Source organism: Nicotiana tabacum, chromosome 12 (assembly GCF_000715075.1).
Source record: "Nicotiana tabacum cultivar K326 chromosome 12, ASM71507v2, whole genome shotgun sequence".
Lineage (NCBI taxonomy): Eukaryota > Viridiplantae > Streptophyta > Magnoliopsida > Solanales > Solanaceae > Nicotiana > Nicotiana tabacum.
Window position 1 is genome coordinate 63,506,298 of NC_134091.1, and position 20,651 is coordinate 63,526,948.

The following is a 20,651-nucleotide window of genomic DNA, read 5'->3' on the forward strand; positions in this document are numbered from 1 at the left end:
GCACCTACACACTGTATAAGTCTGAACCAGCCATATCAAACCATCACCATAACCCAAGATGTAATCATATGATATTCCACATGATTCAAATACTCATAGCAGTAATTTCTTATCACAGTAACTGCTCAAAAACAAACCCGATACCGGTAATAAATCTCATATCAAATAAAACCTTGTTCAAAACCTTCGTACACTATCGATGATGAAAGAAACACGTAGAAAATCATAGCCACTCATCATATCAATAAGTCATGGAGCTCTCTCTTGTCCGACAAGAACCAAAGCCAAATTATAAGTCGATTAGTGACATTATCCTTCCAAATATATCATAATCAAATTCGATAGCACCCATTCTAGGTCCAATGACCTCATCTCATCGAACACAGCTATTCTACTGACATTCCACACCAATATAACCTAAAGCCATAAACCGTGTAATCCGTGCAATAATTAGCAACAATTCAAATGTACTCAAGCATGGAAAATGACTCAAATGAGAAAACGGCCCCGCAAGCTCAACAAGTACCACCACATACGCAATGCTATGAACCCGTCACATATAGTATAACCAAGACACATAAATATATCACCAAGGATAATATCCCAACATAACTATGCTACAATGCGTGACCCGTCCAAACATCGGTCCATATAAAATACCTCAAGCCACAATGCTCAAAATCAACAACCACACGCAATTAAACATGAAGTACACGATGTTCATGACCATAACAATGGAGAAGCGAATAACACAATATACCACATAACGGAAAGACCATAACCAAGGCACAATCAACCATTCAACATCCCAATAACCATCTCGCTCGAATTTTGCCACAAAGTCCAAACAAGAACGCATCTAGTGTGAGAATAAGCAACATATCATAACCCATTGTAGAATAGAAGAGTAACACATAGAAAATATCGTAACACGAACATGCTCAACTCCAACTGAATTGTCACGCCCCAAACCTGGGGAGGCGTGGCTGGCACCCGGTGTCGTGCTGGCCCGAGCGAACCACTCTGTAACTCATGATCGTTCGACCAAAACTAGAACATACATAGGTCGAGTTGGCTGAACTCATTCCTTTTGTAACTATCATGGGCCAACATGGCCACGACTCATAATGTACAAGCGTAAGTGGGAAAGCACTGTATCACGAAAATATTTTTTTTCTTAAAACATAAATACATATGGGCCGTCAAGACCTCTAACATACTGTACAAAATGAACCTCTGTCTACAAAGCCTCTAAGATTATTTGACATCAAATGGGATAGGGTACCGGCGTACCCATAAGTCTGTAGAAAAACTCTGACACGATGACTCATGGGCTTGGCTGCACTCCGAATGAGGTGGAGTCTTACTGATCCTTCGCTGAATTCCAATTTCATCTACTATGAGGGCTCGTCAAACTGATTCTACCTGTCTATCAGGACCTGCAGCACGACATGCAGCGTCCACAAATAAAACAGACGTCAGTACGAATAATGTACTGAGTATGTAAGGCAGGAAAGCATAAGTAAGAATAATAATGTAAAAAGGGATGGAGAATATACAACATGTGACATCTGGGTACCTCTGAGGGCTACTGACATGAAATACATGATACATACATATATATACATAAACTTTTAAAGCATACGCCTTTGTTGGCATCACCATCATCATATCGTACCCAGCCGTAATAGGCTCGGTAAAACGTACCCGACCATCATAGGGCTCGGTAGAATCGTACCCGGCCACGTGGAGCTCGGTAAAACCCAACTGATCAGTGGTTACACAATAGGTGTTGTACCCGACCGACTATAGCGCGGCTCAGTAGAGTAAAATAGATACATATATATGATGCATGCTGGACTCATTGGAATCACATTTTGAACCTTTCGGAGTGACGTAAGGTCGGTATCCTTCGTACACGTTATTAGGATTAACTCTTCATCAAGAATCTTATAAGAATCAGAAACTACCAACAACATTGATAATATAAGAATAAAAGAAGTAACATCAATATCAATCGTTTCATAAGAAGGGCAGCAATGTAAGTACTGCTAGCTTCTAAGAGTAGAGTATCTTTGGGAGCTCGTTCATTACATTATGTACAATCGGAGTCGTGCAAAAGAATGAAGGGGATAGCCTCACATACCTGGAGTAGGGGAAAATCCGAATGATATTCTTGAGAAAGATTACATTGTACTCCCTTAATATTGCAAAATCTCACGTTAATTAAGAATAGAGATGTGATTCTCATGTTCTTTAGACATATAATGCTTCTCTTTTACTAAAATGATGTGCGGCTCAAGCTAGACTTCTGCAACAGCCTATCCAATTCCAATAGAGATGTATGATAGTAAATCGAAAACATACAAAAAGTAGAGGTAATAATTCATACGAATGATCTTGAGTTGAGAGATAGACTTTGGTCTAATGATTTGTATTGAACTATAAATATAGAGATCTCCGGATAGAACTCACGTTATATGAATGGATATGATTCTTATGTCTTTAAGACATATAAAGATTCTCTTTTTAAAAGTCCAATTGATCGTGCCACAAAAATCCCTTAAATTTTGCCACCTAATTCCATGAAATAATGAGTCATACTTTGGCTTTGATGAAGATTCATTGTGCTGCCACGCTTTTGGCTCATTACCCTTATCCAAAAGACTTTAATTACTCAATAAGTTAGTTCCCCCATTACCCACTAATTCACATAATTAAGGATTATCTTAAAATACTACTCACTTTATACATCTTACTATCACGTTCATAGGGTACCTTGTATGGTACTAGTCCATAAATATCGGGTATTATAACTCGGACCGTATTTTATCCCAAATAACAATTTCGGTGATACTCAATTTTTTTGATTCGTCAATCCTCTGACCTTTATAACACTTACTTATCACTTGTTACAAATAGCATAAATGCTTATGGTATGAAAATAATCTCATATTATTTTTTTCTTAAACAGTTTTACAAAAATATTTCACTCAAAATACCATATCAATATATATCTAACGGTATCAAAGTTGTAAACTTATGGGGTCTTATGGTCACAAATTCTCTGTAGAAAAGTACGGGATGTAACATGAATGACACACCCCTCAACAATAACAGTGTTGAGTCAACAAATCCGACCCGGTGCAGTATACACATCCTTATTGGACCAACCAATGGGCCCCTAAATCAACTCCAGTCATCCTCAAATGGATAAATAACCCTCCAAAATACAAAATGACCGAACTATAACACATACTACCATTTGGCTAACTTTGGCCACATCTTCACAATCCATAGCCACGAAAAAAATCTACTTCTGAGAACTCTCAGTCTCCATGTTATACCCCGCAGTATTACGCCGATATTATGCCCTGCAGTATTACATTACGATGATGTTACGCTCCGCAATATTATATTATGACGATGTTACACCCTATAGTATTATACGTGAAATTTTCGTAAGAAATTGACCTCAATTCAAGGACAAGATTATTTGGAGATTATAAGCATTATGATATTTCAAACACGTGATGAGTAAATTCGTGAAGGAGAAAGGGTAAGCAAATCGAAGGAAATGAGTTTCGTCGAAGTTTGACAATTTGGGATAAAATACGGTCCAAGCTATAATACCCCATATTTATGGACTAATACCATACAAGGTACCACATGACCATGATAGTAAGGTGTATAAAGTATGTTAAAAGTGAGTAGTATTTTAAGTAATTTGAGATAATTCTTAATTATGTGGATAATTGGTTAATGGGAAAAATTAACAAGTTAATTAAGGATTAGTTGGTGATTAATTAAGATGTTGGATAAGGCCTAAAGAGCCTCGCGTGGCAGCAAGCCTCCCCAAGATTAATGACTCTTAAGTCACATTGAAAGGTGGCAAAATTGGAGGAATTATTGGTGGCCAAGTCATACATAATTGGGGCCACACCCACTAATATACAACGCTTCTCTAAATTACATTGAGATGCTTACTACAAGAAGCCTCAAAGAAGGAATTCATATGAATCCTTTACAATACTTATGGCAAATCTTTCTTCGGCAAACTAACGTCCAAGACAATCAACAAGAAGCCACAAAATTCATAAAAGATTAGATGATAGCAACGTGATTTGCTACAACAAAATTTCATACGAAGTAATACTATGTAATAGCAACAGGAATTGCAATTCTAAGGGAGCCAAGTATAATCTTTCTCAAGAACATCATACGGATTTTTCCCTACTTCGATCAGCCGTTACGTGTTGTCGCAATCAACGGGTGTTAAAGGGATTGTCAAGAGAATCGGCTCAGGTATGTTAAGGCTAAGCCCTTCCTTCATTTTAGCATGATCTCGTAATTACATGGGTTTGATAACGAGGCATAAAGAGAAGTTCATACTCCCGAATTTAAATACATTATTCTAGTCTCATAAATTACAGTATTCTCCTTATCGGGACTTCATATTTAATTGAGTATTGTCTTCTTCCAGTCAAGAGAGAAGAGAGCCTATATATACAGTATTACAGTATTTTCATTACCATCGAGCTATAATCGATGGGCAGGCTCCTATTGGGCAACCTCTGATCAGATGGTAAGTTATATATCGAGCCTACTGTGGCCGAGCACCTATGAGCGAGCCCAGTTGGCCATGATACAGAGCCTAGTATGGCCGAGCGCCTATGAGCGAGCCTACAACGGCATAGCAGTTATATATATACCGGGCCTTATAGGGCTGGACAACTGTTTTACTTACTATATTGAGAGAATTAAGTCAGTATTAGCAGGTAAGCATATCTTCAGATTATCTTTGACTCCCAGTTACTTTCAATTATTATATTATCAATTCAGTTTCAGCTTTCAGTTAATATGTTGCCTTACATACTCAGTACATTATTTCATACTGACATCCATTTTGCCGGGGATGCTGCATTTCATGCGTGCAGGTTTAGACAGACAGACGAGTAGACCTCCTCAGTAGGTGTTGCCCGAGTTCAGCTTGATCTGTAAGCTCCGCGTCCTTCGGAGTTGCCGGGTCTAGAGTTTTATGTACATCTTGTGTATATATGTTATGGATAGGTTGGGGCCATACTCCGATCACAGTACATCCATCACTAGAGTCTTGTAGACACATATCATCTGTTCGAAACGTACATAAATAGATTTTTATAAATCTACAACTACCATAAACAAGAGGCAGCTACAACCGGAACGCAGGTACATCTTCAATGCAAGCGGGCATAGCAACATCAGCGACCAAAATCTATACGCAAGGTGCAGAAGCGTAGTATGAGTAAGACCGACCCCGTGTACTCAATAAGTAACAAACCTAACCTTAGGTTGAAAGTAGTGACGAGCTTGGACAACGGTCAGAGTCCAACACCAACAGCCAGAAACAACTCGTAACAATATAAATAAAGCAGTACAAGTAATAACTCAAAGATGTGATGTGATGCTCATTCACGTAAGAAGTTTCAACATAAGCCCTAGTGGCAATGTATTACGTAAGAAGTTTCAAGTTATCAATGGAAGATTGTAGATCAACATTGAGGTGAATCGATAATGGATGGATAAAAGATACAAAGTACGAGATGCGATTAGGCCATCAATCTTAAAATAAATAGTAATGAAAAAGCGTTAAAAGACTTAGCTTTCTGCATATAGGATAAGCAACGAGAGTAACCTGGAGTTTGGTCGCAGACCTCAGTCACTACAAATCAAAGTAAGAGTTATGGTATAGTATGGCCTACTTAGATGTAGTAAAGCTAATGACACCCAGAGGAACAACTTGACATAATTTTGTATATGTTCACAAGTGAGGCCTAGAGATCGGCTAAGAGCTAGAGGAAAGAGGAGAGAAGCGTCGCATAGGCTGCATGATAGAAGGTAGCAACAGTTACGAGATTAGAAGGATTCCGACTATAAGTCGTGGTGTGAGAAAGAGGCTTAAAGGGGGAATGCCCTGGCCTTTGGAGTTATTCAAAGAACAGTTGCCTAAATGGAAAGGGAATATTAAAGTATTCGCAAGGGCTATGGGTTATGAGAATGAAAAGTGAATCAGTCAACATTCGAGGACGAATGTTCTAAAGGGGGGAATAATGTTACGCCCCGCAGTATTATGCCGATATTACGCCCTGCAGTATTACATTACGATGATGTTACGCTCCGCAATATTATATTATGACGATGTTACACCCTATAGTATTATACGTGAAATTTTCGTAAGATAATTGACCTCAGTTCAAGGACAAGATTATTTGGAGATTATAAGCATTATGCTAATTCAAACACGTGATGAGTAAATTCGTGTAGGAGAAAGGGTAAGCAAATCGAAGGAAATGAGTTTCATCGAAGTTTGGCAATTTGGGATAAAATACGGTCCAAGCTATAATACCCCATATTTATGGACTAGTACCATACAAGGTACCACATGACCATAATAGTAAGGTGTATAAAGTATGTTAAAAGTGAGTAGTATTTTAAGTAATTTGAGATAATTCTTAATTATGTGGATAATTGGTTAATGGGAAAAATTAACAAGTTAATTAAGGATTAGTTGATGATTAATTAAGATGTTGGATAAGGCCTAAAGAGCCTCGCGTGGCAGCAAGCCTCCCCAAGATTAATGACTCTTAAGTCACATTGAAAGGTGGCAAAATTGGAGGAATTATTGGTGGCCAAGTCATACATAAGTGGGGCCACACCCACTAATATACAAAGCTTCTCTAAATTACATTGAGATATTTACTACAAGAAGCCTCAAAGAAGGAATTCATATGAATCATTTACAATACTTATGGCAAATCTTTCTTCGGCAAACTAATGTCCAAGACAATCAACAAGAAGCCACAAAATTCATACAAGATTAGATGATAGCAACGTGATTTGCTACAACAAAATTTCATACGAACTAATACTATGTAATAGCAACGGGAATTGCAATTCTAAGTGAGCCAAGTATAATCTTTCTCAAGAATATCATATGAATTTTCCCCTACTTTGATCCGCCGTTACGTGTTGTCGCAATCAACGGGTGTTAAAGGGATTGTCAAGAGAATCGGCTCAGGTATATTAAGGCTAAGCCCTTCCTTCATTTTGGCATGATCTCATAATTACATGTGCTTGATAACGAGGCATAAAGAGAAGTTCATACTCCCGAATTTATATACATTATCCTAGTCTCATAAATTACAGTATTCTTCTTATCGGGACTTCATATTTAATTGAGTATTGTCTTTTTCCAGTCAAGAGAGCAGAGAGCCTATATATACAATATTATAGTATTTTCATTACCATCGAGCTATAATCGATGGGCAGGCCCCTATTGGGCAACCTCTGATCAGATGGTAAGTTATATACCGAGCCTACTATGGCCGAGCGCCTATGAGCGAGCCCAGTTGGCCGAGATACAGAGCCTAGTATGGCCGAGCGCCTATGAGGGAGCCTACTACGGCAGAGCAGTTATATATATACCGGGCCTTATAGGGCCGGACAGTGAATTTACTTACTATATTAAGAGAATTGAGTCAGTATCAGCAGGTAAGCATATCTTCAGATTATCTTTGACTCCCAGTTACTTTCAGTTATTATATTATCAGTTCAGTTTTAGCTTTCAGTTAATCTGTTGCCTTACATACTCGGTACATTATTTCGTATTGACGTCCCTTTTTGTCGGGGATACTGCATTTTATGCGTGCAGGTTCAGACAGACAGACAAGTAGACCTCCTCAGTAGGTGTTGCCCGAGTTCATCTTGATCGGTAAGCTCTGCGTCCTTCAGAGTTGCCGGGTCTAAAGCTTTATGTACATCTTGTGTATATATGTTATGGATAGGTCGGGGCCCTGCTCAGATCACGGTACATCCATTACTAGAGGCTTGTAGACGTATCCTGTCAATTAGTGCAGTATGTTGGGCTTGTAAGCCTTGTATGTATATTTTGTTGGTTTGCCAGTTATAGTAGTTATGTCGGCCTTGTCGGCCCAGCTTTATATTGATGTTTTGTCAGTGTTCGCAATTGTCTTGCAATGTGGCCCATGGCCAAAGTATGACATTATATGTTTAGAGTCCCTTAGTCGCAAGTTGGTACACAAGTATAGGTGAGGCACCGGGTGCCGGTCTCGCCCCCCAGGTTCGGGGCATGACAAAAGTGGTATCAGAGTAGTTCTGTCCTAGGGAGTCTACAAGCCCTGTCTAGTAGAGTTTTGTTTATGGGTGTGTTGTGCACCACACTTATAAGCAGGAGGCTATAGGGCATTTAGGATTGTCACTCTTTCTTCTTACTCTAGATCGTGTGGTAGAGTATAAATTAAGCAGTAAATGGGGGAACGAGATTATAATACTCAAAAAGAACGGACGGGTCGTTACAAAAAGACAAGGTAAGAGATTGCATGTGGCTGTGGAAGAGTTGAGTCAGAGGAACTCGATTTTGCATCATGATTCTGATGAGTAAATATAAGGTCTTCCGCAGAACATGTGTGTACTAAGACATGTAAGCCTCTTTGATAAGGAGCCTTAAGGCAAGAATATCTATTCACCCATATGGTGAAAAGCAATAAGAGATTCAGAAGGTAAATACAAGTTTCAACAAGTAAAAGAAGCAAGGTGAAGAAGGGTACGAGGCACCCAGTTAATGAAGATTATCAGTATTTACAATTCAGACAGAAGAATATAAGCCTTTGGAGTACCTTCAACAATAACAGAGATATATACAATTGATCACACCCATCTCGATTATGCTCTATGGGAGCTAACAGGTGTAGTTTAAAAGAAGGACGGGGTATTAGGATCCGGTTGGGGTTAGAGTAACCCGAAATGGTGAATAGATTGTTTGCGTTAGTTGACATTTCCGAAGGGTATTGCAAATGTGCTAATAGATCTCCTTGTGAGACACCCAGATAGTGCACTCTAAAATGGTACAGCTGGATATGAGTACTACAAAGATAGGCACTGGAATCCTGGAAGGGATAAATATTACCTTAGTGTGGCTCCCGTCCCTAGTAAAGCGAGAACGTTGAGCAACCCGAAGAGCCACTGGACGGAGCAAAGGGGAGCTAAAAGCAAAAGAATGTCTTGTTAAAGTTTTCAGAATAAAGTGATAGACATAAATATTAGCGGGAAATAAGAAGAGAGTCAATAATATATGATACATGGATGACAGTGGATGACAACGGTAGATGACAGTGTCACCGAGTCTATAGCGAAGTGAAGGAAAAGACGAGATGTGACATGCCTTGAGACAACAAAAGAGTATAGGCCATAAAGTCATATCCTCATTTCAAGAAATAAGTCCGTGACTCCAACGCGACTACCAGAAGGAAAAGTTAGACCCCTGAATAATAAAAATCAGTATGGAATGGTGAACAAGATAAACTAAACATGAATTAGGGACTGAGTGATTTGATAATAGTCGGTATCGTGAGAATTTCATATTTTGTTCCGGCGATAATAGAATGGATAACAGAAGAAGATTCATGAGAAATTCAGAGAATGGTCATTCAGGAAGATGCTTCCCTAAATCAAGCAATGTGAGTAAAGTTAAGCTTAAGGAACTATATGTTTCAGTTACACTAAGTGTCACCCTCGTGAGTAAGGAATTCTATTATCCTTGGCACAAAAGGATTATCGCAAGGCGAGTAAGGATCATCGATGATGTGAGAAGACGCCAAAGATGAAGAGGTAAAACATCTATGGGTAGATCATCATAGCTCCAACTCTTAGTACTCCCCTAAAAGGGGAAATATGGAGTGATGTGACATTAAGTCAAAATTAAGTGATTCTAGTTACTATGGAATGGTAAAGGAAGAATGCGATAAAAAAAAAAGGAATAAGATTGCACTTATTCAAATCCTACGGATATGCTACGACTTCAGAACATTATGCAAGCACGACGTCAAGGAGAGGAATTAAGGGTTCCGGCCCGGGATGTTTTTGATAAATAAGGAGCCAGCGAGAGAGGTAAGTTAAGACAAAAGATATAACCCAAGAATAATTGCGCAGAATACTGATATGAGAATGGGCCAACGAGTAGTCAGTAGTTGATTCAGGAAAAGCCTAGTTATGGCTAAACAAGAGGATACAGACAAATCAACAGATCGTGCAAGATAAACATAGTGAACCCCAACATGAGGCATTCAGTCTCACAGATATGACATTGTAACCTTGAGAAATATTAAGATAGGAGTTGGGGTAGTAAAGGTACTGTATGCGTGTTACGAAGATAAAAAGAGTGCCACTGGGAAGACAATCAAAATATCAGCTCAGAAGCAATCCTACAAGCACAGGGTCATGAAGGTAAGTAAGTAAGGTTAATTACAAGTAGGAAAGAACATCAAAAATTCCGCCGGATAAACGATGTAATAACCTCGCAGTCTTGCAAAAATCAGAGGGTCCTCCCTAAGTACTACAATGAAAGACTAGCTGAGGAAATAAAGAAGAAGGCTTCAAACAAAGCACAGTGACCTAAAGAGGAAATGGTCATGTAACAACAGTCTCACAACAACATTATATGCACTCCATGAGAAGATGGCACCTACCGTGGCTAATGATCGGGAAATAAAATCAGAAGTGATATTCAAGGTCATATGAGTTGTATGGAATTCCAATATGCGTGGGCACTAAGATAAGCTAAGTACGCACGCAAAAAGGGGGCAAAAAGACCAGGAAAAGTAATAGCTTACGTTTAAAGAAAGCTGAGAAGGGACGAAAGGAATTATTCGATCAATGATCTAGAGTTAGTTACGTTATGAATGCACTTAAGAGTTTGGAGTATTATCCATGCGGCATGTATGTTGACAATCATATAGCCATAGAAGATTCTGGTATAAGTTAAAAGAAAGAATTGAGCCCAGGTCATAGACAAAGGATTAAATTGTTAGAAGATTGTATCATGGATATTCCATAGCGTCCATGAAAGGCTGAAGTAATAACTAATACCATGAGCCGTAGGTCGGAAGATAGCTTAAGCCTATATAAAGGTTGATCGGAGGAAACTAAAGAGTTACATCAACTAACTAAATTAGGAGTTTGATTATTGGACCCAGAAAATTAGGGACATCGTGACTAAGAACATTGCAGAATCACTCTTAATATCATAGGTACAAGAGAAACAATACAATAGCCATATTTTATAACAGCTCTACGATAAATCAAGTTAGAGAAATACCAGCCTCATAAAAAGTCAGTATAAAGCTCTCACCAAATCATGTAAAGAGGTGCAAATATTATAATAGAAATTCAAGTTGTGGATGTGAATTATACCTATGTGGAAGGGAGGTCATGAAAGAGATAGAAGATGTGATACGAGACTTTAAGGTAAGTAAGGTAAAGGTAAACAAAGTACGAGATACTCAAATGTAATAGGTTGTGAATAGTCCATACTTCGGATAGAAGGCTAGAATCGCGGGGATTCAATATCCAGGAATGATAGCGGCATCGTCAGTGGCATGTCTTCCGGCCTATGGTTTTTAGGTATCGAGAGGTCTAGTTAAGAGAGTAAAATAAGAGTAGAGACGATGTGATATCTCACGTGATGTTCCAGAAAAACATAAGGAAATCGGTCGCAAGCTAAAGTATGGTAAAGCGACAAGGTTTTAGGAAGACAGGAGTAAGGATAAGAAAGTGTGAGTGAGAAGGTGATGAGAATGAATGTGTCCCCAGGATTAAGTCCACGAAAACAAGAGAGCTGATGGTTTCTCTAAGTTGTAGAAAGCTCAACATAGCCTGAATGAACTCAAACGAGTCTAAGACTAGTAGCATTTAGAAGAGATGGAATGATGCCCTGGTAATAGAATGAGGGTGTAATTGTGACAAATAAAGGATGACGTTTGGGCATTCGATTGAGTAATGATTTGAAGAAGAAGAAGAAGAAAAGGGATTTGAAGAATTGTACAAGATTGAAATACCAACATAAGTGAATCACATTGGGATGCTATGAAATACGGTTATTAAAGTACAGTATCGCCCCTAAGTGGATCAGGAAAATTACTTCAAATACTCATCGATGCAACATAAGCCCTAGTGGCAATGTATTACGTAAGAAGTTTCAAGTTATCAATGGAAGATTGTAGATCAACATTGAGGTGAATCGATAATGGATGGATAAAAGATACAAAGTACGAGATGAGATTAGGCCATCAATCTTAAAATAAACAGTAATGAAAAAGCGTTAAAAGACTTAGCTTTCTGCATATAGGATAAGCAACGAGAGTAACCTGGAGTTTGGTCGCAGACCTCAGTAACTACAAATCAAAGTAAGATTTATGGTATAGTATGGCCTACTTAGATATAGTAAAGCTAATGACACCCAGAGGGACAACTTGACATAATTTTGTATATGTTCACAAGTGAGGCCTAGAGATCGGCTAAGAGCTAGAGGAAAGAGGAGAGAAGCGTCGCATAGGCGCACATACAAAGTTAGAGTAGTATAGGCTGCATGATAGAAGGTAGCAACAGTTACGAGATTAGAAGGATTCCGACTATAAGTCGTGGTGTGAGAAAGAGGCTTAAAGGGGGAATGCCCTGGCCTTTGGAGTTATTCAAAGAACAGTTGCCTAAATAGAAAGGGGAATATTAAAGTATTCGCAAAGGCTATGGGTTATGAGAATGATAAGTGAATCAGTCAACATTCGAGGACGAATGTTCTAAAGGGGGGAATGATGTTACGCCCCACAGTATTACGCCGATATTACGCCATGCAGTATTACATTACGATGATGTTACGCTCCGCAATATTATATTATGACGATGTTACACCCTATAGTATTATACGTGAAATTTTCGTAAGATAATTGACCTCAGTTCAAGGACAAGATTATTTGGAGATTATAAGCATTATGCTATTTCAAACACGTGATAAGTAAATTCGTGAAGGAGAAAGGGTAAGCAAATCGAAGGAAATGAGTTTCGTCGAAGTTTGGAAATTTGGGATAAAATACGGTCCAAGCTATAATACCCCATATTTATGGACTAGTACCATACAAGGTACCACATGACCATGATAGTAAGGTGTATAAAGTATGTTAAAAGTGAGTAGTATTTTAAGTAATTTGAGATAATTCTTAATTATGTGGATAATTGGTTAATGGGAAAAATTAACAAGTTAATTAAGGATTAGTTGATGATTAATTAAGATGTTGGATAAGGCCTAAAGAGCCTCGCGTGGCAGCAAGCCTCCCCAAGATTAATGACTCTTAAGTCACATTGAAAGGTGGCAAAATTGGAGGAATTATTGGTGGCCAAGTCATACATAAGTGGGGCCACACCCACTAATATACAAAGCTTCTCTAAATTACATTGAGATATTTACTACAAGAAGCCTCAAAGAAGGAATTCATATGAATCCTTTACAATACTTATGGCAAATCTTTCTTCGGCAAACTAACATCCAAGACAATCAATCATACAAGATTAGATGATAGCAACGTGATTTGCTACAACAAAATTTCATACGAAGTAATACTATGTAATAGCAACGGGAATTGCAATTCTAAGGGAGCCAAGTATAATCTTTCTCAAGAACATCATACGGATTTTCCCCTACTTCGATCAGCCGTTACGTGTTGTCGCAATCAACGGGTGTTAAAGGGATTGTCAAGAGAATCGGCTCAGGTATGTTAAGGCTAAGCCCTTCCTTCATTTTGGCATGATCTCGTAATTACACGGGTTTGATAACGAGGCATAAAGAGAAGTTCATACTCCCGAATTTAAATACATTATCCTAGTCTCATAAATTACAGCATTCTCCTTATCGGGACTTCATATTTAATTGAGTATTCTCTTCTTCCAGTCAAGAGAGCAGAGAGCCTATATATACAGTATTACAGTATTTTCATTACCATCGAGCTATAATCGATGGACAGGCCCCTATTGGGCAACCTCTGATCAGATGGTAAGTTATATATCAAGCCTACTGTGGCCGAGCACCTATGAGCGAGCCCCGTTGGCCAAGATACAGAGCCTAGTATGGCCGAGCGCCTATGAGCGAGCCTACTACGGTAGAGCAGTTATATATATATACCGGGCCTTATAGGGCCGGATAGCTGTTTTACTTACTATATTGAGAGAATTAAGTCAGTATTAGCAGGTAAGCATATCTTCAGATTATCTTTGACTCCCAGTTACTTTCGATTATTATATTATCAGTTCGGTTTTAGCTTTTAGTTAATATGTTGCCTTACATACTAGGTACATTATTTCGTACTGACATCCCTTTTGCCGGGGATGCTGCATTTCATGCGTGCAGGTTCAGACAGACAGACGAGTAGAGCTCCTCAGTAGGTGTTGCCCGAGTTCAGCTTGATCTGTAAGCTCTGCATCCTTCGGAGTTGCCGGGTCTAGAGTTTTATGTACATCTTGTGTATATATGTTATGGATAGGTTGGGGCCCTACTCCGATCACAGTACATCCATCACTAGAGGCTTGTAGACATACATCATCTGTTCGAAACGTACATAAATAGATTTTTATAAATCTACAACTACCATAAACAAGAGGTAGCTACAACCGGAACGCAGGTACATCTTCAATGCCAGCGGGCACAGCAACATCAGCGACCAAAATCTATACGCAAGGTACAGAAGTGTAGTATGAGTAAGACCGACCCCGTGTACTCAATAAGTAACAAACCTAATCTTAGGTTGAAAGTAGTGACGAGCTTGGACAACGGTCAGAGTCCAACACCAACAGCCAGAAATAACTCGTAACAATATAAATAAAGCAGTACAAGTAATAACTCAAAGATGTGATGTGATGCTCATTCACAGTTTTGGAAAATAGGCATGCTTTTCAAGTATAACAATAAATTCCAAATCTTTCACCGATATCACCAAAATATGAGTAAATCTGAAAACTGTGATTTTTTCCCAAAATAATCTTTCGACAAAGATAAGATGTTTCATTACCGGATGGCATGAGGAAGTGTGTCATTATGCCTACATGTCCATGTGCATGTGAAGTCATGAATGTCACAATGATGTACAACATGAGGAAAATGCATCTCAATGCCTACATGCAAAGTATGCATGCCAACTATAATGCAACACAGTGATAAAACCATATGCATACTCTCGGAGTATCAATTCGCTCAATCCTCCCAGTCACTCAATCCTCACAACCACTCAGTCCTCACAGTCACTCAGTCCTCACAGTCACTCAGTCCTCCCAATCACTTAGTCCTCTCAATCACTCAGTCCTCCCAATCACTCGGCATTCGCACTCTCACTCAGTAGGTACCTGCGCTCATTGCTGGTACGTCAGACTCCGGAGGGGCGGATCCTGCCCAAGCGCTAATATAAGCCAATCATGGCATGAATCAAGAAAGCCTGCTGCAGCGTGCAGCCCGATCCCATAAACATCCTTACAATCATGCCCTCGACCTCACTCAATTATCAATCTCTCCAGTCTCTTGGCCTCACAAATCTCATGCCAATCAACCCAAACAATGATAATATGATATGAGACAAATGATAACAGAGACTGAGATATGATATTCAATGAATGAGTATGACTGAGTATGTAATTACAATTTAAGCAAATAACTCAACAGCATAAATGACCTCAGTGGGTCTCAACAGGATAAACATATAGCCTAAACATGGTTTCTAACATGGATCACAACTCAATTACTCTAACACGTAGAAATTTCATGGATAGAAACAAGATTAGGTCACTACACAGCACCACAGAATCAATCGAGTCATAATTCACACAGTGCATGCTCACACTCCCGTCACCTAGCATGTGCGTGACCACAACACCAAACACATAACACGTATATTCAGGGGTTCATACCCTCAGCACCAAGTTTAGAAGTGTTACTTACCTCGAACAAGCCGAATCAAATACCGAGAAAGCCAAACAATACTCTGGAAATACCATCTCGCACGTACCGACCTCCGAACGGCTCAAAACTAGCCAACAGCAACTCAATAACATCAAATAATGCCAAAGAAAATAAACCTAATCAATAAAGGTGGAATCTTTAATCAAAAGCCCAAAGTCAACCAAAACGTCAAACTCAGGCCCGCACCTCGAAACTCGATAAAACTCATAAAATATGATAAGACATTCAATTACGAGTCCAAGCATACTAGTTTCACTCAAATCCGACTTCGAATCGATGTTCAAAACTCGAAAATTCACTTTATGAAATTTTAGACAAAAACCCCCAATTTCTCTTTTGAAATCATCAACCAAATGCTAAAAATTAGGATAGATTCATGAAATATAATCAAAATCGAGTAGAGAACACTTACCCCAATCCATATGGTGAAAATTACCTCCAAAATCTCCCAAATCCGAGCTCCCCAACTCAAAATATGTCCAAATGAATAAACTCTCGATATTATATGTTTCTGTCCAGTTGTTCTGCCTCGTTTCCTTTACCAAACGATCCTGAAACTCACTTTTGATACCTCTAATAGATTTTTTGTGAAATTCTAGTCAAGTTAGGCTTTTGAATTACTCAATTTGACCTTATAATGAAGGAGATGTGTTGGTTTCAATATTTGAAAATAGTGCAAATTTTTAAATACGAATTCAGTGGTAATTTCATAATTAATCTGAAAAATCTGACAATCCAAAATGACCATAAATTCCTCATACGATGTCGAATCTTGATAATTCCAGTTGTTATAGTTCCAAAATTACGATACGGATCTAATGATTTAATCAAAACAGAAATTGGAGATCATTTGTTTAATATGGTACCATTTATGCTTGAAGAAACTACGTCAAAATATTTTTTTTTTTAAAACGAGCGTAACACAATCCAAACCTATCTGAAACTCACCTGAGCCCCTCGGGACCCCGTCCGAATATTCAACAAGTCTCATATCATAACACGGACTTACTCAAGACCTCAAATCACGCATAACAATATCAAAACTATGAATCGCACCTCAAATCGAACTTAATGAACTTTGAATTCTTCAACTTCCAAAACTCGTGCCGAACCTTATCAAATCAACTCGGAATGAACTCAAATTTTGCACACAAGTCCCAAATGACATAACGAAGCTATTCCAATTCCTGGAACCACAATCCAAGCCCGATATCATCAAAATCAACTCCCGGTCAAACTTATGAGCATTTCAAACCTTCAAATTTTCAACTTTCGTCAAATAGTGTCGAAACCTTCTAGAAATATCCAAATGCAAATCCGTTAAAATCACCATCCGTACCTAACGGAATCATCAAAACTCCGATAAAAGTCAAGTACTAAAAAGTCAAACTTGGTCAACTCTTCCAACTTAAAGCTTCCTAGTTGAGAGTCATTCTTTCAAATCAATTCTGAATCACCTGAAAACCAAAACCGACGGTACAACAAATCATAATACATCATATGGAACTACGCATGCCCTCAAACTACCGAGCGAAGTGCTAATGCTCAAAACGACCGGTCGGGTCGTTATATTCAGCAACAACCTAAATATGCATTCTTTCTCGAACAACACATAATAAATAGGAACCATTAATTTAGAGCTCTTTCATTAACTAAAATAAGCATGTAGTTGAACAAGTAAAGAAATTCAAGTATATTGTGGTTGAATCTTCCTCCTTGCTCCTAGCGTATTCTTGCCTCCAAATATATTGTACCTCATCAAAAGGACGTTTTAGGGTGTATTTATATGACCTAGGTTTTGCATGGGGGGCTTCAACCAATCCAAGTTTGTATAAGAGAGCCAAAGGGGCGCGCCAGGTCCCGCGTCTATGGGGCATACTTCACTGTTTTGCTTTTGTGGCCAAGTTGTTGGGGTGTTAGCCTCTGCGCGACATGCATGTTTAGACGAGCTCCCAACTTTTCCTTCTTCACTTCCATTTTGCGTCAAATCTTATTGTTTTGCTACACGTCCTTCCAAACTCGTTCGTACATACACAAAACACGTAATGAGCACATTTTACTTCAAAACCGTGTAACTTCCTGCTAATTCACATAAGTAATGAGATAAAAATATACTAAAAAAGTATGCAATTTTCTACATTTATCATTCACCTAGAAGAAAACTTATGAATATCTTTATATAACAAGTTATGCAGTTAATCACCAAGGGTTAGTGCTGGGATATATGAATATGATCCCTTTATCGTTAATTATAAGTTTTAGGTTAGCCCTGAAAAAATAAATAATTATGGTAGGGAGCACTTTCTTCTTTAATGGATTTTATGTGGCGCTATTTTTTATTAATTGGGGTATCAATTTGAGTATCGAACATCGGTTAAAGAACAAAAAATACCGAAGTCTGCAGTTTCTGCAATTACAAGTAAAAACCATCTCTTTTTATCATTTCGAACCGCAAACGATTTGAAAATTTTCTTCTTACTTTCTATTCTTTTGTTCTCCTTTTTATCAAAGTTATTGAGGTACAACAATAATAAAAAATTTCATCAGTATAAATAGTTCAATCTCCATAAAGAAGAGACAGCAAAGAGGTGATTAAACGAAGAACATAATTATTATTAATACTTCGACGATCCATCATCAATAATAGCCAACAAGTATTTGTAGCCATTTATGCTATTTCTAGATGTGCAAGTAAAAACGCTTCTTTCTTTTTTTCTTTTTTCTTTTTTCTTTTTTCTTTTTTCGTTTAAAAACTTCATTTTTCTACTTTCTTTTTATGGATACAAACACCAGATTATTCTTTTCGGAAGATCTTATTCTTCAACTTTTTTCCATTTGAGTTGAGTTACGATGGCTTAGCTCTTAATTTAATCATAACTAATATTTTAACTTAAACTCAATAATTGAATATAACAAGAGTAGGTAAATCTATCATTTCGATTTTCCAAAAAGGGAGAAGTATTCATTTTATGGGTGGATTGCATCTAAGATGAGAGTAATAGAGCGGGCATGGTAAGTGATGATTCATATAACTAACTTTAATTTTAGCTATAGTTGTTATTGTTGCATAAGTATTTATTTAATGTGACTTAAGTTTTCTATGATAAAGCATTATCAAGATTCGGATTTAGGTTACAATTATCAATGAACAAATTTTGAAAAATGAAGTATGAAATAAGTGGAAGAAATTAATAATTATATCTAAATCATGATTAAAATGTCATAATTTAAGCTTCTCGCATAAAAAAAAATTGTGTCACTAAATTTGTGGGTCACAGTGTACAATGATTAATTGTCCTCCTCGTTAATTTCTAATTTAATTATATACATCTCATTCTTAATTCATTTCCAACTTTCAAACTTGTACCAAAAATGCTAAACAAACTAATTTAACATGACTAGTAGCCACCTCTTGACAACTAAAACTATGACCAACGAACTACATTATTACCCCGTCGAAAAATCAGCCTACATTGTCTCTTTCGACCTAATATATATAAAGACTAACCAACCTATTTACATTATATTAAAATCAAGCTCTTGACTTCCAAAACATTAATTACTACGCGCTTAGCACATCTTGGGTTCTCTACGATTTAAATTCATTTTCTAAATAAGATTAAACACAACACATGAAATGATCAATAAGGTCTGAAGGTTGATCTAGATGCATATAATAAAAAAAAGGAAATTTTATGGCTTTTTCTCTTTCTTTTAATTAATATGATTCTCTCTCAAAATCTCAATAATTTTTTTCTTCTCTCTCTTCCTTTTCTCTCTCTCTCTTCGAGAACGGGCAAAGAAAAAGAACGGAAACAGAGTAAAAAAACGAGAGACAGAGAGAGAATAACAAGGGATAGACAGTAGGGAAAGAGAAGGACGGCCATGGATAAAGTTTTGAGCAAATTTTGAGAAAATTCCTAGAGTTCTCAGATACCTTTTTTTTTCCTTTTTGATTTCCCTTCTTGAAAAACGAAAATAATCCAAAAAAAGAGTATATCTATTTTCGGTTCTAAATCCAGTTTCCAACTTTGGATTCACATTTTTTAAGCCGCACAAGATTTGAGGGCCGGGCGTTTGTCCGTCTCCATTTTTAGTTTTAATACAATATATATAGTAAAACGCCATCTCCGGCGAACTTTCTTCTCTTCTTTGCTATTTAGTCACCTACAATTATACAAATACATCATATTCTGTATAAATTCACTCAAATACATTATTTTTTTATATAAATATATTATTTTTTTGTCTGTATTTATGTATTTCGAAGGTTTATATTTTTTTAATACAACTGAATACACTTGTATTCATGAATACAGGATATAAACATTGAAATACATTGAATACAAACATTAAAATAGAACAGAATATAAACAGTAAATACATTTAATTTTAAAATACAGTAAAATACACTTAATACAAATAGAAATACAGTGAATACAACCAATGAAATATATTGAATACAACAGTAATAACTTGTATTAGAAATTACTAAAATACTGTTAATACAAATATATTTGAATACACTGAAAATAAAATAGTGAATACAATAAATATAAACATTGAATCTAATGAATGCAACAGTAAAAAATAAATATTGAAACACACTAAATACAACAGGTAAATACAACATATACAACTTACTACAGGCAGTAGATTTGTGTTTAGCGTCCGAAAAGTCATTCTAATTAATTGGGTTGATAATGAGGCGTGTTAGAATTGATTATGTTGAGTTATATTAGGAGTGTATCACGCGAATTGATTCTATTTCCGTTATTAGACAGCTGGACATACCTATTTTTAAGGTGATTGTTGTTGTTGT